At 52.7% G+C, this 26,668-nt stretch overlaps 1 protein-coding gene across 3 annotated transcripts in view; it reads right to left on the reverse strand.

The window, feature by feature from the left end:
• The window catches only part of TNS3 (tensin 3), a 256,326-nt gene extending 234,972 nt beyond the window's left edge, over positions 1-21,354 (reverse strand). For 2 of the 3 annotated variants that reach the window (XM_087431210.1, XM_087431156.1), the window contains exon 1: positions 21,258-21,354. The gene's annotated coding sequence lies outside the window, so the exon portion shown is untranslated. Of the gene's footprint in view, positions 1-20,840; positions 20,953-21,257 lie in introns of those variants that run through there. The other variant, XM_087431094.1, reaches the window with a different exon arrangement.
• Positions 21,355-26,668: the final 5,314 nt, after the last annotated feature.

The raw sequence follows: 26,668 nt of genomic DNA on the forward strand, positions 1-26,668 counted from the left end.
GTAAGAAGCCGGTCCCCGTTTCCTGAATGAACGGTGAACGAGCGCAGAAAGTGGGAACAAGGACGCCGCCCGGGGCTCTCGGCCCGCAGTGCCCCCAGGAAGGCTTGGTGCCTGGGCCGAGCCTGGCACTCTGCACTGCCCTTTGCAAAATTAAAAACGCAGAACAAGTCGGCGGCAGCCAGACCACAGGGATGCCCCTCCCAAAGCAGGATAGCCGGGGCCGTGAGCAGGGGCACAGACACACAAGCAGCCTCTCAGCGGGCGAGACGCATGCAAACAAGATCCCCATGTCTTTATGTTCAACTCCACATCAAGGAACGAGTTCTAGGGCAGAAAGCACACAAGCAGATGAAGATTTCAAGGGAAGGATGTTCTTCGCAGCAGTGTGCACAGTGGGAGAAACTGGACGCAGTTTTAACTTGGCTTGGCTTGGCTCCGATGACCGTACGGCACTCAAACAGAGTGATTTATAGGATTCTGCAGTCATGAGAATAGTACTCAGATCCATATTCGTGGACATGGAAATACCCAGGATAAATTAGGAAAGTTACAGAACAAAACAGATCTAAATTCCGATCATTCCCAACCGGTCTTTCCCCACTCTCGAGGCATCATGGCACCCCAAAAGAAGAAGAGCTTGGTTCTGGGGTGACTGAGACCGTCTCAGACAGCCCGGGATTGTGAGCTCACTGCACAAAGGGGCCGGCCAGGGCTCAGCTTCCTAGGCTGCAGTGTGAACACCAGGAACCAGCCCAGCTCCAGGCTCCAGTAACAGCCCTCAAACGCCTGGTTCCTGAAGGAGGCACCTCTCTGTGGTGGCCCACCTCCCTGCCACCCCTCTCCTGGGCTCGGCTGGGCTCAGGGCCCTCTCAGAGTGCACGTCCCTGGCAGGACACCGGCCATGTGTCCACGTGCTGGGCCCCAGCAATGGAGCAGCAGCAAGACAAGGTGTCTGTCTTCACGGAGCCCACATTCCAGTGAGGGAGCCAGCCAGGACACAGAGCCTGTGTACGCAGTGTGCCAACTGCTCCGGAGGGAAATAAAGCAAAGTCGAAAGGACAGAAAATCGTGCCAGGGACGTGGGGCGGGGCACTCCTCTCTTGAGGGCGATTTGCTATTTTATATACGAGACTGAGAGGGGGACATCAGAGCAGAAGCGTAAAGAACACTGGGGCCATGGGTGGGGATGAGCCACTGCAGGCCATGCTCTGGGGGGGCACAATGGGGCTCTGCAGTGGAACAGGGACCAGCCTTGTGGCCAAGGTAAGGACTTGGCTTGTAACTCAGAGAAAAATGGAAACAGCTGGAAAGTTTTGAGCAAAAGACCGCCACGATGTGGTTTGAAATGTTTTAAAAGGTTGCCTCTGGCTGCCCTGTGACAAGACTGGGGGGAGGGAGAGGTGGCAGAAGCGCAACAGAAAGCCAAGTTAATATCTTACAACCGCAATGTGCCCCGGCCAGGGATGCTGGTGGCTGGTGGCTGGCACCAGGTGGCGGCAGGGGCCAGGGGAGAGGTGACTGCACCCTGAACCTATTCTTAGGTGGAGGCCAGCAGGGCTCGGCAATGGACGGGTGGTTCTGTCTTGCTGCGGTGTTAACTTCAGTACCAGGGAGATGGCAGAGGTGATGGGAGCCTGAAGACCCATGTGGATGGGGCTGGATGAGGCCGCCTTGGGAGGTGAGGGAGGGGGGGACGGGGCTCCTGCAGAGCCGCCAGGGGCAGCAGGGGGACTTTGGCCACGTCAGTGTCCAAAACTACGGGGAGGCATCCTGTGAGAGACAGTTCGTTAACTGGCGAAGCACTTTGGAAAGTGATTTGACCACATATATGGAGAACTACAAAAATGTTCATGCTCCTGGCCCTGCTTACCCTGCACCTGTGAATCTCGGTTAAGGAGGTGTCCCAAGACAGGTGCCAGGCACGCAGGGGTGACCGTGCCATCTTCATTAACAGTGGGAGGGAAATGAAGTCCACCACCCGGATGAGGTCACATAGACAGACAGACGGATACGGTGTCCCCAGCACCTAGTACAGTGGATGCATCCCACAGACATAAAAGAATAAGCAGGCAAATCCATAAATGGGAATATTAAATAACTACTAATCCTCACATTGCAGAGACGATGCAACAACAAACAATGATTTCTGCTAAGGCATATTAAGCGAAAAAACACAAAATGGTATGCCCCTGTTATGCAGAGATTCAACAACGTGTCTCATCCAGAAGGACCGACGGCCTGCCTTTCTGGTGGGCCTAGGAGCATTCCTTTCCCTCTCTGCAAGTCCACTCCAAGAGGCTGGAGTGGTGTCTCTATAGGTTAAAAAGAGCACATTTCGATAGACGTAGAAAAGGAGGAGCATGCTTATTTATTCGCATACACTCCCATCCCCACCACGTTTTGCTGACACACCTAATTCATGTCTTTTTCATTATTTTTCCCCTGAGGCTATTTTGGCTGCAACATAGATGCTAACAAAATAACAGGGATTTGACAAATAAAAGGACTGCTTAAAGATGCGTTCACATTAATCTTGCCGAGCCAGGAAGCAGTCTGGAGTTCAGCTCATGAGTGAGTCTGAGAAACAATTTGCCTGGGGAAACAAAAAAATAGCAACAACAACAAAAGGCTCTCTCTGCCTCCATTTCAGAAATCAACAGTGATATGAGCATACAGACACATGTATACCTAGATACACAAACACACATACACATGCAAGTGTATATACACCCACACATACATACACGTGTATATGCACGGCACATGCATGAGTGCACATATCGACATGTATACACACATATAAACAACGTGTGTGCACATGTATGTACACACAGGCACAGGCATGTAGACATGTGTACACACACAGGCACACATGCAAAGGGGGAGGCGAACAGGCAGGATTCTGTGTGTGAAGCATATGTTTGGATCCTCCTGAACCCTCTTGTGTAAAATAAACCCCACTAAGTATTTGGGAGTGTGACTTCTGCTCAAAATGCCACCGACTGCAGGAGATTCTGGAGAAACTTTAAATCAAAATGTGATATTTTTAAAAATCCTCTTTATTTAATAAATTAATATTAATAAATTATATTATACAATATATATTAATATTAATAATATTTAACACCCTGATATAAATAATTATATTGTACAACATATATTAATATTAAATAATAATATTTAACACCCTGATATTAATAAATTATTATATATTGTACTATATATTAATATTAAATAATAATACTTAACCCCCTGATATTAGTAAATTATTATATACTGTACTATATAGTAACATTAAATAATAATATTTAACACCCTGAGGAAGTCCCCAGGTTGTTCTTAGCTCCCCGTCCTGGACACCGAGGGCCGCGACCCCGGGCAGTGCCTCTCCTGGCCGCCCAGCAGCTCTGTGCCTTCACCGATGCAGGTGTCCTGCTCACAGCCCATCCTGGAGCACTGGGGTCGCCACAAGATGCTCTGTGCAACCCATGAGAGCGCAACTACTGTTTTCTTTGTCAGTTGTTTGAGTTTTCTTTTTTTTAACCCGATAATCGGGCCCTGCTATGGCAAAGCTTCCTCGTCCATGGGAGCACCTGTAAGTCACGCTGCCAGCACAGAGAGAAGCAAAGCTGCAGCCCACTTCCCAGACAAAACCAGAGGGGATGGGAGGAGATTTCCAGGGGGGCATGCAGTGCAGACACCGGCAGACCCTCCCACAGTTCCTTGCAGGCCTGGCATGAATGCCACCGCCTTCAGACTCAGATGGCGAGGCTCCCCCCACAAGTGGTCTGGTGGCGGGGCTCGGCTCCCATGGCACAAATGGCACCCATGAGTTTCAGCGTGGAGCGTGGAGGGTGCTGTCCCCCCTTGACAGGGGCAGGTTGCAGTTCAGAGGCGCTGTCACCTGCTCTATGTCCCTGGGGGGAGTCCACAAGCAGACTCCCCCCAGGAAGGCTACTCAAGAGCAGGAGAGTGAGCGGGAGGCGGAGGGAGAGCCCAGATGGACCCCTGGTCCAGAGGCTCCGACATTCCTGACGACGGCCACAATTGGACGATACTCAACCACAGCCTCTGTGTGTTTGCGGAAGTTCTTAAGCATCTTATTCAAGGGCGGGTTGACTTTTCTCCCTCTGTTCTTCTCCGTAACCGTGTACAGGCACAGAAGCCGGGCACGCCACGCCTGAAAGGCCCTCAACAAGCAGGGCCACCACTACCTCGACCACGACTATGGCTTCTGCCTGTGCCCAGTGCACAGAAGGACCTTGTCACTCAAACATGTGATGTTTTAACCCAATCCTCCATTCTCCCTCTCCCAAGTCTTCTGTCTTTTGATCTTTCAAATATAGGAAAAGAATATCCACCATGTACATTGACCAAAATGTCCTTGTCAGTTTCCACGTTTTTCAAATCTTTTTGACAGCAACATATGGTAACAAATACATTTTAAACAGCAACCTGATAAAACACATATGTATATAAATAACCGGAAGTTTTTACAAAAGATGCCGTGACAACTTGTAGAATACTCTCTGGTGTTTTTTCACCCTAGTTCATTTCTCAGGTACTAACTGATTTCTCCACCCACTGATAACTGCAAGTGTCTGGGGCATTTGGAAACACGTATAAGGAATCGTTTTTCTTGTAATCATAGCCACGACTGGGGTGGCCACTAGCCTCTAGCGGCAGGAGGTAGGGATGCTACCCAATTCCTGGGCAAACCCTCCAACAAAGAATTTTTCCACCCAAAATGCCATGAAGTATGCAGGAAGGGACCACATCCACTCTTCAAAGGCATATATCATGGAATTTTCCGGAGAAAGTCTACAGTCTGGAAGGATGCCCTATTTTCAGGAGGTTGGGTAGGAGGAGGGCAGTGAACAGGCCCGCAGGACATCTCATCTGCCTGTCTGTCTGACTGTTGGTCTGTCAGTCCAGAGACCCTGGACACTCCCCACCCCCATGGATGGGCCAGGCCAGACCCTCAGCTGCCCTCGCCTGCAGCCAGAGCAATGCTGCAGGCAAGACCGAAGAAGAGCTTCCAATTTCAGAGCCCAGTGTGGGCTCCTGACATAAAAGGGGAAAGGGGATTTGCTGCCCTGCTAGGAGCAAGCTGCGGCAAGCCCTGTCACCCAGGATCAAAGAAGCTGGCCGCCTCCAGGTAATCCTCACCAGGAACGCTTCCTTTGCTCGCACTGTTTTTCTTTTCTTTTTTTAGCCAACGGCAAAAAGCAAAGTTCCCCGCTGCGCCCCTCCTTTCAGGCTGACTTGCTACCCCGCAAAGGGTCCCACACCCTCACCCCGAGGCGCTGGCTCCCAGACTCCGGTGCCCCACCTTCCTCAGAAGTGCCCATCAACCTCGACTTCAAAGAGCCTGACGGGGGCAGGAAAGGGCGCCAGGTTTTCATTCCAGGGTGGGTTGATGCCCACCTCTGCCTTTGACTGCTGGCAAATTTCAACTGGCTCTGATTCCTCGCTGGAAAAACTGGGACGAAATCACCCCAACCCCACTCAATAGGTCTGCGCACAGGGAAGGACAGGGAGGGAGCTGTGCAGAGGTGTTGGGCTGGCTCAGGGGCCCGGCCTCCGTCCCTCAGGGCCCACTCAGGCGTCCCCTATGGGGGGATCCCCTGTGCATGCCCAGCAGGAAAACCCAGCTCTGGCATCAGACCAAGCCTCCTTACAGGGTCGGATCTTATGTCCAAGAACAGGGGGCAGGAGGGGGCTTTGCACTACCTCCGGGAGCCCATCCAAGGACCAGGGCATGGGAGAACCGGCCAGACTCCTCCCAGAGCCCACCTCCCCGTGGGAGCCTGAGGGACAGTACTGGGAGGCAGAAGCAAGTGCGCAACTTCCATGCCTACTTCACTCTTCAAGTCTACCTCGAGTGCATCCTTAAATATGCAGACATTGGAGATGCATGCTCAGATTTTTAATCACGGAGGCTGACGTCCCCCAGGGACAGCAGAAGCAGTATGCTGACATTCAGCACTGGGGAGCTCCAAGGACTTTCTGGCGCACAGCGGGGACTCGGCTGCTGATTCCAGGTCCACGCGCCAAGAATGGAGACCCAAGGCAGGGACAGGGAGGACGCACAGATGTCCTACCTGCCAGGAGGTGGCACAAACAGCTGACCTTCTGGCATCTCCACCGTGCCCCAGCAGGAGAGGACAGCCTTCCTGCCCTGCTGGCCCCGAGGCCTCCATGAAGGTCAGCAGAGCCACCCAAACAGCTGGCTGACCTGGGCAGGTAAGCCCTGGGCAGGCGAGCTCTGGGTAGGCATCTGGCGTGTGGCTGTGATGACAGCCACAGTCTCATTCCCACTGAGGTTACATAGGACACTCCCAGAGAGCGCTCCAGAGTGCCATTATGAAGTTAGAGGTTTGAGGAAAACAAACTAAAGAGCGTTTCTGTTTTGCCAAATTTACAGACCATTTAAGGAATAAACACAATAAATAAAATTCTCTCTGACTCTACCCAGGTAAGAGGGACTGGTTATTAACAATCTGATTATTTGCAAAATAATGCCTGTTTCTAAAATGCTTAAAAACAGTTAAGGTCCACCATTTCATGCCCCCAACATAACTGATTCAGGCAAGGACCACACTTGGATGCTGAACCATTGAGTGACAGGTGGTTGGGAAGCAGGAGGCTCACAGTCTCAAAGGGAGAAAGGGGAAGAGATACTCGACATTGACGACCTCTGGGAGCCTTCACCAGGGGACTCAAGCTTGGCAGGCCACAAGTGCGACAACAGAGACTCCGGCTTTTGACATGAGGCAAGCAGAGGTACCCCACCCTACACCTATGTGATCCTGAAGCTGGTAACGAGAAAAGAACCAGACAAATCCAGACTGTGGGATACCCTATGAGAAAACTGCTCTGGGCTCTTCACAAAGTCAACGCAAAGGAAGAAATAAAACTGTCCCTATTTTTAGATGACATGATTGTCAACATAGACAATCCCAGGAAAGATACAAAATAAAACTCCTAGAACTAATAAGTGAATTTACCAAGATCACAGGATATAACATAAACACATAAAAGTCAACTGTATTTCTATGTGCTAGGAATGAGCACATGGATACCACAATTAAAAACACAATACCATTTACAATCACTCCAAAACAATGAAATACTTGAGTGTAAATATAACAAAACATATACAGGACTTATATGCTGAAATCTACACAACACTAATGAAAAAAAATCAAAGAAGGTCTAAACAACTGGAGAGACATAACATGTTCACAGACTGGAGACTCAATTAGTAAAGATGTCCCTTCAAGAGTGAACAGTTGGGCCAGCCCGGTGGCGTAGCGGTTAAGTGCGTGCGCTCCACTGCTGGCGGCCCGGGTTCGGATCCCGGGCGCGCACCGAGGCACCGCTTGTCAAGCTGTGCTGTGGCGGCATCCCATATAAAGTTGGAGGAAGATGGGCACAGATGTTAGCTCAGAGCTGGTCTTCCTCAGCAAAAAGAGGAGGATTGGCATGGATGTTAGCTCAGGGCTGATCTTCCTCACAAAAATAAATAAATAAGAGTGAACAGTTGAACTAATGGTGGTCCCTCCACACCACAAACCACAAACCAGTACTCAGCAATGAAACAGAATGGAATACTGATATAGCAACAACCTGGATGGATCTCCAGAGGACTACACTGAGTGAAAGAAGCCAATCCCAAAAGTCAACACACTGTATGATTCCATTTCTACACATTGTATGATTCCATTTATAGGACATTCTTAAAATGAAAAATTTATAGAAATGGAGAATAGATTAGTGGTTGCCAAGTGAAGGAGGGGTGGGGATGGGTGGGAAGTGGGGGTGGCTGTAAAGGACCACACGAGGGATCCTTGTGGGGATGGAATGTTCGTATCTTGACCATGTCAATGTCAACATCCTGGTTGTGATACTCTCCTATAGTTTTTCAACATGTTTCCACAGGAGGAGACTAGGTCAAGGGTACACAGGTTTTCTTTGTATTATTTCTTACAACTGCCTGAAAATTATCTCAAAATAAAAAATGTAATTTAAAAAAAGTCTTCGGAAATAAAAAAAAGTCTTGAAAAAATAATAGTAATATTAAAGCAAAGAAAGCAGAGGGCCTGCTCCCTGAGCACAGGTGGATGTACTCACCCAGCTGGACACGCAAACTATGATGAGATTCTGAGCAGATTGAGGCACAACAAGAAATCACCTGAGCACCAACTGGGAACATTCTAGTAAGGTCAGGACATCAGCTGATATCACCAAATCAATATTAAATTTCTTAGTGTGATCATGGTCTTGAGATTGAGGGATGTGGGAAAATGTCCTTGTTCTCAGGAAACGCAGGCTAAAGTATTTATGAGTGAAGTTCATGATGTGTACAACTTTTCAAATTACATAAGTCAAGAGAGCTAAAAGGAATGTGACAAAAGGGCAAAAAAAAATGAAAACAAAAAGGGCAAATCTAGGTGAAGGGTATACAAGTGTTCATTATACTGTTCTTGCAAATTTCCTGAAAACTTGAAGATTTTTTTTAAGCGGGGTGAAAAAGCCTTTTAACAACCATCCACTGAGCTTGTCTCGACTTCATTTGCAGTCTCCTTTTCCGTTGACGCTAATACACAGATGCAGCCAATGTTGCGTTCCTGCGGTCCCAAATGGTGGCAAAAAAGCCTGGCGCACTCAAGCCAAGGGCCCCCCTTAGCCCCGAGAGAGTGAACCTCTAGCGGATGTGGCCTCAGTCCCAAAATGACGCAGTGAGAATTCAGCACCAGCTGGTAGGAAGTAACTGAAGACGGGTATGATGAGAGCTGTGATGGAGAGACCCCCTTCACTCGACCCCCTGGCCCTCAGGAGCCCCCCACCCTGACATCCTGGTCCTCAGGACCCACCTCTGTCCCCAACCCCATAACCTCAGGACCCCCACCAACGCTATGGTCCTCAGGAAACCCCCATCCCTGACCCCACGGTCCTCAGAACCACCCTCCACCCCAACCCCACAGTCTCACCACCCTGTATACTGCTCAGGACACCCCCCACCCCCATAACTAACATCAGAAAGGCAAGTGACTTGTACAGCTAATAAGGTGAGAGACCCAGAGTGAACCTGGGTGGGCAGACTGAATCTCTCCTGGTCCATCTACCACAGGAATGCAGATTTGGGACCAGCGCAATGCAGGGCTGGGGCAGAGGCCAAAGGAGTTACTCTGCACCTATTTAGAGTCCCGTGCCAGGTCTCAAGTCCCGAGGACACTGGAGGTCACCATCGGAATGAGCAGATAGCCGACCCTCTCTAAGGCTGATCACACCTTTCCACACAGTGGGCGCACCAAGGATTTGCTCCCTCTGGCCACTGGACCAGGTGGCTCTGCTCTGTAAGGTCTCGTGCTGGCCTAAGAAGACGGCCTCTGCCAGCTGCAGCCTAAAACAGTAAGAGAAGCTCAGGGCCACCACCGGTGCTCCAGATCCCTGCTCCCCGCTGCTGTCCGCACCCACTGGCCTCTGCGAAGCCTTGCACCCCACAGGGCCTGGGGGGCCTGGCGGGGCCCGCAGGTGTGGGGAAGCCGCCAGGCAGCTCGAGGCTCCTGGTGGGACCTGTGAGAAGCGAAGGCGGCAGCTGGCAGCGCCCGGGGCTCTGCGGAAACACGCTGTGCCGCCACGTCCAGGCCGAGACAGCGGGCAGGCTGCAGAACCCTGCCGGGTCCTGCCTTCTTCAGCGCTGGTGACGGTTAACCACATCTGGGACACAGCTGGCACACAATACATGTTTGCTGCCTGGAAGCAATGAGTGAGTGAGTGAATGAACAAAGAACCGCTCCCTGACGAGGCCTCGCACGCAGTCAATAATTAATGTCGGTCCCTGCCCCCCACCGCCACCCTCAGGGACGTAGCTCTTATTCTCAGCAAGCCTGAGGCCTACGAACTGAGCCGCACCACATCTCATTCATCAGCTGGAACAGAACGGTGTGTTATGAGCATGAAAGGGAGGCAGGTGATGGGGGTCGTGTGCCACTGGGCCAAGAGTGTCACCCAGTGCACAGGCCAGACGCCAGCTGGTCACACCATGGCCCCAAGTGGGCTGCTGCCTCTTTGGGGAAGGATAGAGGGATCAGCTGATGGAGAGAGAACTGGTGCCCTGACTATGGCTGGAGAACAAAGCCACCCTCCTGCTGTCACCTCACCCATTCCTCATGTGAACGGAGGGCTGCGTGCTTTCAGGCACCAAGTATACCATACAGCAGATTGAAGCATCTCTCCACCTTTTGGCCAGTTTTTTAAATGCTTTCAGTCCCAAAGAAAGAATTTGCGAACACGATCTGGGCAGCCTTGGCAGAAAGCAGATAAGTGGGAGCAGTGACTCTTTTCTCAGCAGGAGTCTGCTGGATGCCCAACATTTTTATAAGAACAAAACTCTCATTTAAATATGAGACAAGAGATTACACATCACTAGTGGGTCTGTATCAAGACTGGAATCCATTTTGAGCACAAGACAAAGGAAATAATTCTTGCCATTTTACAGGGTGGATTTCAAGGAAACCCCACAACACACTCTGTCCAAAAAGAATATTCTTTTATGCTACAAGAACAGTAAAGTGACGGCTTTGTATTTGCAACCCTTGTCAGGGAGCCCTCGTGCACTCCTAGTGGGCAGTTACCATCAACTTTCTACAATATGACAACTTGGAATCTGGCTGTTTTCCAAGAAAATAACAGAGGGCTAGATTCTCAAGTCTGTGAAATAAGTGTCAACTGGCTCCTCTGAAAGCTAATGGAGTATATTGCAAAGCAAAACTCCAAGAAAGAAGAAAATGGTGGCCTTGAAAAAATTAATATAACCCTGGGAAAATGTGCAAGCACGTCCCTCTCTTCTAGTAAAGAAGCAGCTTCTAGAACGTTTCCATTTGGGTGTGGAACTGTCTCCTCCTATTGTGAAGCATGTCGGACGCCCTTCAGATTAGGGAGGCAGCGCTCGGCTTCCCAAGGACTGAATGAAGCTCAGAGTGACGTAAGGCCTTGCCCAAGGTCACGCAGCTAACTCTAGGCTCCTTCCAGAGCTCTTATCACACAAAAGTACAGGAAGAAGGGGTCTTGTCCTTGGAAGAGCTCAGATTTTAGTGAAGAGAGAGAGAGACGAACAAAACGTACCCAACTAGACCCCAGCATACGTCAGAACACAAACCACATGCTAACTGGGCGTCAGGAAGGGCAGCGTGGGGCTATGATGATCAGGGTCCCACCCAACCCTCAAGAGCTCTAGAGGCCCCACAGCCCACCTCCTTCCCAGGAAGCCCCTCCTTGGGGAGGGGGCCCAGCATGGAGGAAAATGCTTCTTCTGGATTCAGCAGCTTGAAAGGGTGAAAAACTACAGATGCAAGAAATGGAATGACAATGACACCCAGAGTATACTCAAGACCTCAGGTATAGGATGTCACCATGTACTCCTAGCAACCCGGGGAGGTCCTTAATACCAACCCCAGTGCTCAGCAGCACTTCAGAGAAGCTCGGTGACTGTCCCAGGGTCACGTGGAGAGGCGGTGGCCAAGGCAGCACCCAGCGCCACGTCGGTTACGGCGGAGCCCGCTCCATTCCACCCCACCCCCAGAGCAAACAGGCAGGACCGCGCCATTCCCAGCAGCGCCCAGCCAAGGGCCTTCTCTTTGCTCAACACCAGCTGGCACCACGGGACTCAGAAAAGCTGACGTCCGTCCTCAAAGCACACGGGTCTGACGACAGGTGGAAGGCAGCCGAAATAACCGGTGAGGAGACATGGAAGGAAGGCAGTAGACCCACGGATCAAGGGAGAGCAGACGAGAGGTCAGGGTTAGCCAAAAGTCTCCGTCCACTCCAGCCCTTCACCCAACTCATCGGGCAGTGAAAACTGAAAGCTGAGCCTGTCTGGACCCACTAGAACGCTACTGGTTGCAGAGCTGAGTTCAGATCCCACAGGTCCTAGCTAGACACCGGCCAGCAGTCTTGGTCACAAAGACTCAGAGCCAAGGTCAGCATCACGGCTCCAGTGCACATCGTCCCATCAGCATGCAGCGGGACGCACCCTGCCCACGGTGTCCTGGGGAGCCGCTGCAGACAGCAGAGCTAAACCAGTTTGTGAAGATCTAACTCGACAAGAGCCGCACAGGCCTCCCACCCACCCTGGCCTGCAGGTCCTGGCAGCAGGTCCTGGAGCAGGGGAGGAAACCCAGCCCCTCAGGACAAGGCAGCCAGCCTAGGCAGAGGGGCAGCGTCACTGCCATAGTGAGGCTGCAAAGACCTCCCCAAGGGCTACGTGCAAAATCAAAGCTGCCAGCAGACAGCCAACAGGCCAGGGCTGAAGTGGAGTTGTTACTTTCCACAAGCAGCAGCTCTGACAAGAATCCTTTCCTCACAAACAGCCAGCCCAGTGGCGGGTGTTCCTGCAGGGTCTGGCCTCACTGTCCAGAGTTATAAGAATGCATCACGGTGACAACCGTGAAGATGGCGCGGAAACATGGGAAACGCTTCAGATAGGATGCAGGTTTGGGAAAACGCTCAGCATGAAAAGTACACATACACTGCGCTTCTAACACTGAACTGTTGCAAAAACTTAGCCAGGAACAGGACGCGATCATGTGTTGTTAGTGTGAGAATGGGGACCTTTTATGCGTGTATAAACATCACTCAGGTTGTGATGGTGTCTCTAGCAATAAACAAAATGCATGATGCTCTTAAGGATGACCTGCACTTCGAATTATTCCTATTTAAACGGGCGTGGCAGAGGTAAAGAGAAATCCACTCTGTTGTTGCCAGTTACTCATGTCGCCCAAATTTTTCATCAGCGCATCTGGTGAAAACCGCAGCCTTGCAGGTGGGCAGCAGAAAGGTCTGTGAGGGGCTCACAGGGAGCTGCCAGTGCTGCTCCAGAATTGAGGGTGCACACGCCACTCTGCCTTATGGAACACAGAGCGTAGGCACTACCAACGTCTCTCCCTCTCCATGCAGTCCCAGCACAGGCTGGGCCTCCGAAGGATGAGCCCCTCCCCACACCCCACCACCCCCACCATGCCCTGACCCTTCCTTAAGGCAGCGCCCTGGGCTCGCCGGCACAGAATGGAATCAGCCTTCACTCCCAAGGCTCCTCACCAACCCCCAACCCAGAGACCTTACTATTCCTTATGCTAAGAAGCACCCTTTGTCAGGGGCTGTGTGCCCGCCACCCGGCCTCTCCACAAGCCAGCAGGGCAGCACAGGACCCAGGGCCAGTGCGGGCGCTCCGTGGCCTGGTGGGCTCGGCCCCTCGCTCCTCCTGCAGGTCAAGGCCTCGCCTCCCGGGCTGGGTCTGCCTCTCACTCTGGGCCGCAGGGTCTTCACCCCAAAGGGCAGAGGACTAAGAGACCTTCAGGCTCCACAATTCAATCACCTGGTCCAGCAAACCGTCCTTCCTCTGAGGCTGAGCTCTGGGACACCGGGTGCAGACTCTCCACCCCACTCGAGCTCCCACCAGCCTGCTAGGTCACCGGCATCAGTGGCAGATCTGCAACCGCCACTGTTTAAACAGCATGGAAAGCTAAGGCCTTGCCTCAGTTTTCCTAGTTCAAAGAGTGGAACGCCCCATCTTGTGTCTTCTTATTCCCTCTGCCTTCCGCAATCCCTTCGCCGCTCCAGGAACACAGGAGGCAGTTCCTGCCAGGGCCTCCACCCTTGCTGTCCCTCCCTCTATGGCTCCTTCCTGGAGAGCCCCCAAGAGTTCCTCCCTCACCTCCTTCAGCCCAACATCCCCTTTGAATAAGCCCCACCTGACCACCCTGTAGAGAGTCCCGTGCCCGGCCTGAAGCCTGCCTGGCCCAGGGAGCCGGGAAGAATAGAGGACAGCGTAAGGGTACCTCCCCCTCCGCCTCCTCCACACCTACCGATTCTGCAAATGCCCACATCGGAAAAGATGCCAGTAACTCTGGTCCAACATGTTCCGGGGTGGGGGCAGGGAGGATAGCCTGCTGGTTGGCATTCCTGACTGGAGATTATGAACACATTCTTAGCGGGTAAAAATTAACCAGCGTCCACCAGGCTGGGCCTCGGGCCTGCATTCTCTAGGCCGCCCTGGCCCCGAAGGATCCGCAAACCCATCAGAAAGGCGGCCTCCCGCCAAGGCACAGCGGCCATGGCCGAGTCACCGAGGCCAAACCAAAGCAGGGCCGGCTCCGAGTTGTTCCCTTAGAAAAGCAGCCGAGGAAACCCTGAGTAATTGCACTCACAGATCACAGGCTCTGGCATGCGGCTCCCAGACGGAACCATTTATGCAAATTAAAACCATTCTCCAGAAACAAAATCAGACCCTTTTAATTGAAAATAAAACCAAGCAACCCCGAAGGCTCTTTTTTTTTTAAATGAAAGACATTCTTCCTGCTTTCTCCTTCCATTAATCACTGAGTTTACACAATCTGTCAAAATAGCTTGGTAAGAAGTCTCCCTCTTCCTTTTCCTGCAGGCCTGGTTTATGCCTCGTGGGCGCCAACCCAGCCCTGCACTCAGGGACAAGGGTGGATGCTGAGAGGATCCAATGAGCACGTCATTTCTCAACTGCAACCTGACCACATATATCAAGGGACTTCAAAAAGTGTGTGTCCACTTCTGGGTGTATACCCCAAAGAACTGAAAGCAAGGACTCAAACAGATACTTGTGCACTCGTGTTTCCAGCAGCAGCATTCACAATAACCCAAAGGTGGAAGCAGCCCGTGTCCATCAATACATGAATAAACAAAATGAGGGCCATACATACAATGGAATATCATAAGGAAATTCTGACACATGCTACGACATAAACGAACCTTGAGAACATGATGCTCAGTGAAATAAGCCCGTCACAAATGGACAAATACTGTATAAGTCCACTTACATGAGGTCCTAGAGGAGTCAAGTTCATAGAGACAGAAAGCGGAATGGTGGGGGCCAGGGGAGAGAGATGGGGAGTTAGCGCAATGGGGACAGTTTCATATCTGCAAGATGAAAACAGTTCTGGGGATGGATGGTGGTGACGGTTGCACAACAATGTACTTAGTGTCACAGAAGTGTACACTTAAAAATGATTAAAATGGTGAATTTTACATTACGTGTATTTTACCACAATCAAGAAGAGTTTGTGTTCTTTGACCTCAATCAGCCTTAGAAGTCCTTCCAAGAACACGACTAGCCAGGATCTTGCTCAGCCATCTCTGTGCAAAGATGCACACAGGCTGTGTGTGGCCAGAGGACAAGCAGTCATCATGCACATTACTGCACGCCCACATACGGGTACACTGTACTGTCATCAACACTTGTGTGTATGCAGAGTGAGTTACAAATGGAGAAATGCTTATACTGCTTCGTTGATGCTAAAATGCAGGACACAGAATAATATACATGATCTCAGCTTGGTAAACTCAAAAAGCACAGTGAGCTCATGGCATCAAGCAGGCAGATACACAGCCTCTGGGGCGGTGACATCGGAAGGACGCTTTTCCGGCTTCCTTAGCATTTCTCTATCTTTTCCAAGTCTACAGCAAGGACATATTACATGAAAATCATTTTGTAGAAAAAAGAGTCAAAAAACAATGTAGGAAGCAAAGGCACATCCGTTACCTAGGAATCTTCTCCTACCCCCTGAGCAACATAGAAGACAAATGCCTCCTCCCCTCCTGGGTCCAGGACCAGAGAAAACACCTTTCTAACCAGCTGAGAGCCCCTCCTGCCTCACTCAGCCCCCAGCCCAGTGGAGACAAGCAAAGGTGTGCCCCGCTTCCTCCACTCCCGGCCACTGGACGCTTCAGACCTTTCCAGAGGAGAGGAACTGGAAATACATCTGTCTCGGACCATGGGGACAAACTCACGTGTCCCCACCACCTCCTCCTGTTATCACAGAGGATCGCCCCCGTGGGGGATCAGATAGTGCCCCCAAGAACGGGGAAGTGGTGCTCCAGCAGGAGCCCTCGGGCCATGGAAATTTAGCAGAACCAGAGTAAGCAGTGGCCTGGAGCTGGCAAGAGAGGAGGGACACCTGCCCAGGGCCACTTGGGCAACCGCAGTCATACAAAACAACACTGCGGGGCGTGCTGGCATGAGTCCTGTGGAGGGCAGCAAAGTCCCCAGGCTACAGGTGGGGACCTGCGAGGACAGTCATGGTGATAAAGGCACTTTACCCCAGCTCTGTGGCCACCAGAGCCCAGCTCTTTCTCCCAGCACGCTGCCTGAACTGTACCTTTGATCTGTGTCCAAAATCACCAGTGGTGAGGGGGTGAGCGCTCAGGAAACCTCTGAGAAAGGTGATGGATTACGAGCAGAGAAGAACGCCAGGACCAAGTCAATGGGGCCCTTTTGTTCCTGGAGCCAGCGCGCAGCTCCAGGAGGAATGTGTACAGAACGCAGACGCCCCAGCTAATGGCCTAGCCTGGCCCCAGGGCAACTCAGCCGGCCAGATGTGGGCCTGCTCCTCACGTCCTGTCCGGCTGCACAGTGAGTGAGATGCAACACACTGCAGCTGTGTTCCAGGGCAATGGGGAGAGAACAGATTCCTGAATCCCCCAGTGTGAAATAACCAGCTCCCCAAGTGCGTGGAGCACGGCGGCCTCTTCTGCGAAAAGAAAAGAAAAAAAAAGAGAAACAGAAAAAAGGGCCTTTGCCTCGGCCACTTCCCAAGACCATTTGCTTCTTTCACTGTTGCAACTATTTCATTCCTGTGCCTTAAAACCTCAGGGACTGGTTTTCATTGTTCATGACCAGTTTCAGAAAATCTACACTCAAGAGGCGCTGGGTCACACCCTGTTGCTGCCACAGAGACACAATGAAAGAAGGTGGAACCCTTGAGCCCACCTGGAGGGTCCCCCGGCGCATGGGGCGCAGCCTGGCCGGGAGTGGCGCCAACTGTTCGTCACTCGGGAAGCTGGAATAAGGATTCCTACAGATGACTTCTAAATCTTAAAAACAAAGCCGGGCCTGCAAAGGGTGTACTGAGTGCTATGATCTCTCCCAAGGAGAAGAGGAAGAGGAAGGCAGGCAGCTCACCACGTGCCATAATTAGAGCTGAGGGAGGAAGGAAGAGGAGGAAAGAAAGACCTACAATCCCTGTCTGAGGAAGCAGCTGCGGCTGGAAGCCTGGCCAGCTGTGGATGGCAGGGCTCCCCAAGCCTTTGCTGGCCCCCCTCGAGGAGGGGCGAGGTGGGCGGGGGGACAGTGGAGACCCCTGGTCTTGGGAAGAAGTCCCAGCATTGCAGACCAACCTGGATTCCAATCCAGGATTGCGCCCAGCACCACACCACACCATCCACTCACAGGCTCAGGCCTTGGCAACCCAAGAGCATTCACCTTCTGTGGATGAGCACCAGGCACGGGCTCTGCCCCAGACAGACCTGGGCCCCAACCAGCCCCGGACCTATCAGTCCCACGACAGAGGTAAGTTGTCCAAGCTCGCAGAGTCTCAGCATCCAATTCCAGAAAATGGAGACAAAAACTACGTCTTGCAAGGTTAGGCAATGAGCAGATCATGGATAGCAAGCACCCAGGGTCCGCATGGGTAACCGTGCAGTCAAAGGAAGGCATTATTTTTGCAAGGTTACTAGGCTGGGAGCAGGACGGATGCTTGTGGAGAGCCCCTGCCTGGGGACACATGAGCAAAGCCATGGAGACATGGACAGCGAGAGGTTTCTCTCCCAGAGTCAGTGGCTCTGAGGAGCACCTCCCTGGCATGATCAGGGAATGCTCCACCAGAGGGAAATTTTCCTGATCACTGACAAGGACTCCTTAGACATAAATTTTTCATTAATTTTGCCCATTTGGAACAAAATATATTAACACCAGATCACTGCCTTCCTTTTAAAAAAATTAACAAAACTCTTTTTAAATGTCTAGGGTCATGATGATGACCATCACTGCTTTAGTGCCACAGAGGGGCATTCTGATGGCTCCTAACGGTGGCCCCACGCGGCAGGTATCCTCGCCTTCACTAGCCTCCTCCCTCCTATCCAGCAGAGGCAGCCCCCAGCAGGGCTCGGGGACGCTAGGCAGGGCTGTGCCAGGGCCAGGCACACAATGGAACCCAGATGTCCCCAAGCGCACGCAGAGCAGGAGAGCGAAATGTCCCTGCAGGAGGTCCTGCCTGGTGGACACAGCAGACACCCAGCTGACACACACCAAAATGGCGTGCGTTCACCAGACACACTGCTGATACGCAGAGTGCAATAGGAAAGTCAAGAAACCTGGAGATTCTGGTTTTCTGCTTTTATAGGAAATGGACAGACATCAAGGAAATAACTGTTCCTACCCTGAGCTCACTCACAACTGTGGAGTGGCACATCAGCTGTTCTGAGGTGTCAACACACTAGAAGATTCAAAATGTTTTCTGAGCCTAAGAGAAGTAAACTCACGTTCAGCAGCATTTTGATGGAAGCGATGTTTAATGTCTCGGGTTTTAAAAACAGTGAGGCAGTACAGAAATACATCCTCACGGTTCGACAGTCGGGGTTTAAATGCCAGTTCCACGTGGACATCCCTGAGACGATCAGGCCACGCCACACCCCCTCACACACCCCTCTGCTCAGCCCCAGGGCTAAAAAAGTAATTGTGTTTCAGCAGCTACAACAGTTCCCAGAACCTAGACAATGTCAGCACAGATGGTGATGGTTTCTAACACTCTTGCTAACTGCCCGGAACAAACAGTAGCGCCTATTTAACTAAGCAACTAACCACAACCCCTTAGTCTGGATTAACAGACTGCAAAGGACTCCAGGTGGACGGGGCTGGCTCTAGGTCACCGATGACTCCTGTGCTTACCGGGTCCTACAGTAAAGGGCCTGGGGTCCGGGGTCAGTGCACCTCCTGGACCCCACCTAGCCCAGCTCCTGCTGCCTGGAGCAGACCTTTCAGACCCAGCCACAAAACGGAGGCCTCTTCCCGAGAAAGCCACAGCTGGGAGCCACTGTAAGGAAGCCTCCCCGTAAGGAAGCCTCGCTCCCCAGGGAGCTGCCATGCACTGGGTGGCGGGGACACAACAGCACCTTTCTGCCGTCAGAGGCTGGCTGGTTCTCTTACAGGAACGCCCTGCACCTCCCCCCACAGGAGTCCACGGTTGGCGGGGCTAGAGGGAACACAAGGCTTCCCCCCAAGCACGATGGTTTACACCAGGCTGATCCTAGAGAAGGCGCATGGCAGGCAGAGAGAGCCAGAGCACTGCATCTGATCCAGGTTTTGGCTGTTCTGGACTTTTAACAAATTTACGCATCTGTAAAACGGGCCGTGTGTACAAGCTGCCATTGACAGACAATGGGTCTGAAATCTTTCCCTCTAGGCCTTTTCCCTCACTTTTCTTGCCTTACTGCCTCCTTCCTAGGCCATTTTCTAACCCCCATCAGCAACATCTCCTGCAGCCCAGGAACATGCTTTGACCCCATGACCTTTAGCTTCCAGGGTCACATTTGCAAGTAGCTCCATTTAAAACCATTAGGTGCCAAAGCTACACTTTGTAAAAGCCAATTTGCATCCAGGAGCACGCAGTTCCCTGAGGCTACTACTGTTTCTATCTTCTCCGTGGTCTATAAAGAAATAATTCATCCATTTCATCCACAGCTGCTGATAGCTTTGGCACCTCAGCTGAGGAATGGGCTGTCAAGACATGCATCCTCTCACAATCAGACAGGCAGCGGAGGTGGTGAGGAACATGGCCCTGGAACCCCACTGTCCTGGCAGGAACCCTGGGCTGCGCCACCCCGTGTTTCATCAACTTGGGCAAGGAACTGTACTAAGTGGGTCTTTGCCTCAGTTTGCACATCTGTAAAATGGTGCAATCTTCTCAGCTCCCTCCAAGGGTTGTTATTTGGGTGAAATGAAATGAATGCAGGCAAAGCATTTAGCACAGACAAACACTCCGTAAGCACTCACTCACTCACTAGCTATGACCATGCTATTACACTGTCTCTGAGGTCAGTATTACTTTGTAATACTACAAAGTAAGACTACTAGTACTTGGTCTTTGAGGTCAGGAATCTGGCCTCCTGCCAGTTCCCACAGGCAGTTCCCTGTGCACAGCCGTTCCCTCAGTCTCCAAGGACTGGCCCCGGCCCCTCCACCCTCCAGCTGCAGCGACTCTCCGGACCCTCCCGGCCTCGACACAGAAACGCCTTCCTTAATACTTGCTGATTGATTTGCAAACATAACCTCCCAGGACACAGGGGAGAATTACAAGGGCACGCAAATTTCTTCCAAACGGCAAAGAACTACGACACTTCAAAAAGAATAACATGCACAAACCAAACGTACCTAAAATGTCAAAATGGTCACTTCCAAAGGGCTATGCAAATTAATGCCATGGTAACTTTTGCATTCATATTTTCAGTATATTTTAAGAGTCCTCGATGATCGTGCCTTCACATTACAAGGAGTGAAAAAGTGAGGGAAAACTACACCAGAAGATCAAAGTGTGTGAGAGTATGGGGGCTTCTAAGTGGGCAGTGACCACCTTCAGCAGCGCTCTCTGCTGGCCCCACACCCCAGGGCGCTTTTATTTTTTTTAACCACATTGGAGAGGGAAGGTCACCCTCTGCACGGTCTTAAGAATGCGAGTGGAGCTCTCGAGTCCCTTCCCGCCACACACAATTTCAAATCACTCCGAGCAGACGACCCTGACTCGCTCGTCAGGCCGGGGTGCCGCGCCGCACGGAGACCCCAGCCGGCGCCCAACGCGCCCCGACCCTCCCTCCTCCTGTCAGTGCCAGCGTGCCAGCAGGCACGTGCCACAGGTGGCCCCGGCCCCGGACGCCCCCCCGCCCCGTTCCGCTCCTTCAGAAGGAAGGAAGGGAGCGCCAAGAAACCCCCTGCCTCCCGCCCACCACAGGGAAAGGGAAAGAGAGAGACGCACCGGACAGCCTGCTTGCAAAGAGCGGGAGAAGGGTCCTGAGCTTTCCCACTGCGGCCCCAAGCTCGGCTCTCTGCCCTGGAGTCTCAGGACCCGTCCTAGAGAGCGAAGTCCACCCGGGCGCCGCCGCGACAGTGCCGCTCCGGCCCGCGCCCGCCGTCCAGGGCGCCCCAGAACCGCGGGCCCCCGGCCAAGCCGGCCCGCGCCCCAGCTGCGTCCCCGCGCCCTCGGCTCCGTCCCCGTCTCCGCGCCCCAGCCGCGTCCCCGCGCCCCCGTCCCCGGACCCTGGCCGAGCTCTCGTCCCTGCTCGCCCCCAGCTCTGGTCCCCGCGCTCCCGAGCCCTCTGCCCGCGCTCAGGGCGCAGACGCCGGCGCCGGGCCCCAAACAAAGAGGGTGGCGGCGCGTGCCCCCCTCCAGTACCTGCGCGAGCGGCGGCGCGGTCCCGCGGGGCGATGGCCACAGCAGCCTGGGCGCCGAGCAGCGCGAGCAGCGCGCGGGCGGGCCGTCCTCCTGGCTCGCGGCCGCGGCCGCCGCAGGGCCCCCTCGAGGCGGCGCGGGCAATCGCCGCCGCCCGCGCCCGGGGCGGCCGGTCACCTGGCCTCCTCGCCATAACAATGCGGCGCGTTCCAGGCGGGCCCGCGACCCTTCGCGCCCCTGGGACCTCCCTGCGCTGGCCAGGTGGGACCGGGAATTATTAGACCCGTTGAGCAGCCCAGGCTCCTTGTGTTCATGGGGCTCGTGGGCCCCGGGCGGGCGGGTCGCGCCGAGTCCAGTGGTTCCTGCACAACTAGTTGATTCATTCATTCGGTGCTATAACGGTTGTATTCTCAGGGAGCAAAACCTCCCTGCCCTCCCGTGGCTTACAGTCTTGTCGGGGTAGTGCAGACATAAAGCAGTACAGCCGTGACAGGGAAAGTCCGAGACACTTCAGAAGCCCCTGGAAGGTCCGGCCAATGGAGGGAGGGGGTCAGGGAAGACTTTAGAAGTTACATGACTTCTTGAAATGAGCCAGGAGAAATGAGCAGGATTTAGGCCCACCAGGAGCAGACAGGAAAGAAGGTTCCAGGCAGAGGGATGCTCAGAGGAGGAAAGGCAGAGAAATGCCAGCATCCCCAAGATGTGGACTGCCCCTCCTCAGTCTCTCAGCTTCGGTTTCCCCATTGGTGAAATCTGGGAAGTGGACAGCATGCTCTTGAAGATCCACTTGTAAAACATGCAGAATTAGAAGTGCTGTTCCTCCCATACAAAAGAACAGTCTCATCAACACCTTATCCTGTGAATGCATGAAGCCCCTTAACAAGGAAGACGTTTCCAGGAAAGCACCAGTCACCCTACGTCCTGCAGAAGATGACATAGGTTGTATCAGCCACCAGGACCAAAGGGTCTTAGAATCCCACCAGGAGGAGAGCTGGGCTCCCCCTGGTGGGCAGGTACCAGGAACAGTCCCTGATCCAGGGATGCAATGCCCAAACCCACCCTGGCCCTCAGGGTCCGGCCCTTCCCATCCTGCAGAGACAACAGGGCTTGTCGGGAACAGCTGGGAAATGGGGCAAGAAAACCATCCCTGGGAGAACGTCTTTAACAGTAGCCATCAGAAACCTGGAGGCCCTGGGTGCAAAGCAAGCTAGTCCAGGGAGGAGTGGCAGCAGACCCCTTGTTTCCTCCCTGAGAATGGAGAACCAGCCCCGCTCACATTCTCCTCCTACCATGCAACTCCTTCTCAGAAAGACCTGAACAATCCCTGCAATGCTCTAAAAGGTAGCATTATTTCTTGAGAAGTCAAAAGCACGTGACTCTGGACCCCAGACTGAGCTGGGCATTTATTCCCTGAGGCAAATGCTCCCTGAGCACTGAGCCCCAGGCCTCGGAAACAGAGCAGACATTTTTCCTGCCCTCTAGGAGACGCCAGCTCAAGAGACAACAAGACAAGACAGGGGTTCCGGGGAAAGGAGCCTCAGGGGAGGTGGGGAGGTCACAGCCAGCTGACCCCTAAATGGGGGTGAGGCAGATACTATTCCTATCCCCTTTTTACTGATGGGGACACAGGCCAAAATCCTAGATAACTTGCCCAAGGTCACCCAGCTGGTCATCCACAGAACATGACAGTCCAAGGACCCAGCACCATCGGGCCAACAAGCTAATCTTCCTTTCTTCCAGGCTGCCCTGCTGTGCCCGTCCATCTGGCACAGTTGTACTGCATCATGTCTTTGCTTAACATCTCTTCCACTAGACTACGAGGACCTTCAGACCCAGAGCCAACAATGTCCATCCATCTTGCTTCACAGAATCTATCACCACGTCACGGTCCATGCTGGCTGAATGACTAAGTGAACTGAACTTCATGAGTTATTAGGATATCCGCTTGCAGGAGCGAGGCTGGTAAGTTTGCCCAAGACTTCACAGCCAGGAAGCTGAGGTTCTTCTCCCTGTCAGACAGCCTCTCCTAGAATCTCTACCCACAAATTGCCCCCACCCCCAGGCAGACGGTCCCACAGACCCTGCTGTCCCTTGCCAGGCTGGCGGGACCCAACTACACCCTTGTTTCTGGGACAGCGGTAACTTGGATGCCCATTCATGCAGTGTCTGTCTTCACACTCCGAGAAGTGTCCCCAGAAGAGAGAAGGACCTGGTGTTCCTGTGCATTCGGATTACCTGGCTCCCTGATTCACCAAAGTGCAGATGCCCACATCTGGCCCAGAGGCTCATATGGGGTGGCCCATGCCCCACGGCGCCTTCCTGGGGCCAGGGCCTCCCCACTTCACAAGCCACAACTTTGAGTTCCCAAGAATTTAAACAAAAACAGGGCACACAGCAATTATCTGAAAAAAGGAAGGCACATTTTTTCCATTCTTACCCATCCAAAAATATCTCAAATCTGAAAACAAAAGTCTCGAACCAATTTAGATGAGGGAAAGCAGCCATATGCCAAGAGCGGGGAGGAGGCTTGTCTGGGCCGGAGGCACTGGCGTCTCTGCCCCCCTGAGTCCCTCTCTTCAGCCTCACTCTTGCTCCCCTTGGCCAGGAGTTCTGAAAGAACTTTCTGGAAGCTTGTCATTGCCATGAAGATGGTCTTGGCCATGGCCAAAGTCTAATAATTTTGTATCCCTAGATCAAAGGAAGGGTGTCTATGACTTGGATACTTTTCTTATTTCTTATTTGCTTGCCCTAAAAATTAATATTTTCCAAAGAGCTGCTGGAAGGGGAAGCAGGAAACATGCTGCGAGATTAGTTACCTGGCTCCACAATGCTGTAAGAAACTGGAGCGGAAGGAGTGTGACCACTTGCCTCTGTTGTACCTGAAGACACCGTGTCCCTTGAGAGCTCCCTGGGACACCTCACCCCCTCCTCCCTTTCCTCCTCTCCCCAGAGCCCAAGTCCTTACCCACAACCCAAGGCCTCACCTTTTCTGTACCCCAGAACCTTTCACAAATCTATGCAACCTTGGAACCCTCTCCCTCAAAATGCATACGCACACCAACTTCTGCAAAGTGGGCCCTGGGAGCCCACTGCCTGGATGCAGATTAACCCTCTGTGCCGCTGGTGAGGTCCCGGCGAAGTGGGCTCTGAGATGGAGAGGACCGGGGAGCACACCGGGGCCAGCAGAAGCAAGGCGGGAGAGGGGGAGTGGCAGTGCTGTGAGCCAACCTGATCAGGATGCCGGGAGATGTCCTGGGGCCACATGGGTCAGGCCTGGATGTGGGCCACCCTGGAAGGGGGACGACCTCAGACAAGGCCACCCTTTGCAGCTGAGGCTGTCCCCAAAGGAGGCTGACAGCCAAGGACTGCCTCCCAGCGGCCAGGCCAACAAGCGTTCACTGAAGGAGGACCTGGGTGACTATTGCAGGGCCCACTACATCCCTAGTGGGACGCTTCATCCCAGAGCTGGAACTGTCCTAGGAACCACTGATTGGTCTCCAATTGTCTCTCCATATGTAGAATAGGAGATTGCCCGCCCTCTTTGTGTCCCAAGAGCAGCCTGACAACTGAACCTGGATGGGCTCCACCCTGCAGGCAGCTGCAGGTGCTTTCCCTTCCTGGTGATGAGCTGGGTCTCACTGGGGAAAGCAGGAGCCCTGTGCTTTCCCCGCATTGGTCCCACCTGGATAGAGCTTAGAGCTGGAGCCCAGGAAACTCAAAGCAAAGAGCATGAAGTCAAACATGGTGACGGCAGAGGGGAAAGAAAGACAGATGCTCCTGAGCAGGCGAGCTCTGGTCTCCTGGTGATGAGAACATCTGTGGCTTGTTGGCAAAGCCTCGCTAGCTCGGTTTTCTGTTCCTGCAGCCAAATGCATTCCTAACAGAATCCGAATGCATGAATCCATCAGCACGTGCTTCCTGAGATGTCTGGAGCAAAGGGGAGATAACTGGTCACCTTAAGGAAACGCTTACTCTCGGGTCAGGGGCAGCTCGATTGTCCTCCCCCAGACCCAGTATCTTTGACCTCCAGCACCTCTTCCTCCCACACAGCCCACGCAGAGCCCTTCCAGTCCTCACCTTACACAACTAGTTGGCTAGGGGACCCTTGTCCTGGAAGCCCTCCCCACCATCCTCCACTGAGGTGGAACCCTAGTGATCCTTGGCACTCCCTCCTGCCTTCTCTGTAGATATGTCTTTGAATCTCCAGCACTGAGTTGGGTGCCTGGGCCACAGTGAGTCTTCAGTGAAGGTGAATATTGAATAAACGGCTGACCATGGAAGCACGAACAAATGTGAGAGATCTAGAAACTCCAGGAGCAATTAGAGTGACTGATGTTTAGTCTGGTGCCCTGAAGGAGTAAAACATCCTCTGCATACCCACGAGAATGTATTGATTGCCACCTTCCATGTTCAGGAAGAGGATCCTAAAATGGGAGAGGGAAAAGTGCCTCAGAGAGCCTCACTTCCATTTCACAGTTACGAGAACTGAGGTCCAGGTGGCCGGCTAACGTGCCCAAGGTCACACACAAATTAGCAGCCTTTTATCTAGCTTCCTTTGGGGAAATGAACTTTATCCTTTATTTAAAATGACATCGGAGAAGGCCTGGAAACAGTGACCCCACTAATGAGGGGCACACCTAGCACCTGGACCCCGGTTTCTAATCCCATTCTCCAGTAAAAGGAGCTGGGGCTGCTGCTAGGACTGGGGCAGGAAACTTGCGCGATGAGCCTGCATGATCTTGTAGTGCCAGAAGGGAGGCTGAGCTCAGAGAACAAAAGGATTAGGACCACATGTCGAAGAGACACAGCAGCCAGCTCGAAAGAGCTCCCAGTGGCCAAAACTGGAGCAATTTGATCAACACAATAAACAAGACAATTGGGGGTTATAGTTCAAAGTATAAAAATAAATATCCATACTGAATGAATGAATGAATGCATGAATAAATACACGCGGAGAGTAGGCAAAACTCCCTTACAGAAGAATTCCAAATAATTTATGTAGATAGCTCCCTGCTCAAGGAGACAAAGTCTGATCCCCAACCATGGAGTGTGGGCTGTACTGAGTGACTTCCTTCCCAAGGGTCAAGTGCGAAGGGGTCTGGGAGTACCTTTCTGGTTGAGAAACCTGACAGACATGACCTCAGCCAGGTGATCAGTGTCAACAGCAATGAGTCGTGTTGACGGCATGTGCCCTCAACGTGATGTGATGAGAAGGACACTCTACCTCTGTGGTCTTCCTCCCAATAGCCAATAACTCCAGCCTAACCATGAGAAAACATCAGACACATCCCAGCTGAGGGGCACACTACAAAATGCCTGACCAGTGCTCACCAGCGCTGTCAAGGTCATAAAAACAAAGAAGAAACTGTTGCCACCAAGAGGAGCCTAAGGAGACATGATGAATAAATGTCACA

The sequence above is a fragment of the Ceratotherium simum genome, chromosome 1 (assembly GCF_057802395.1).
Source record: "Ceratotherium simum simum isolate JZ-2026a chromosome 1, ASM5780239v1, whole genome shotgun sequence".
Taxonomy (NCBI): domain Eukaryota; kingdom Metazoa; phylum Chordata; class Mammalia; order Perissodactyla; family Rhinocerotidae; genus Ceratotherium; species Ceratotherium simum.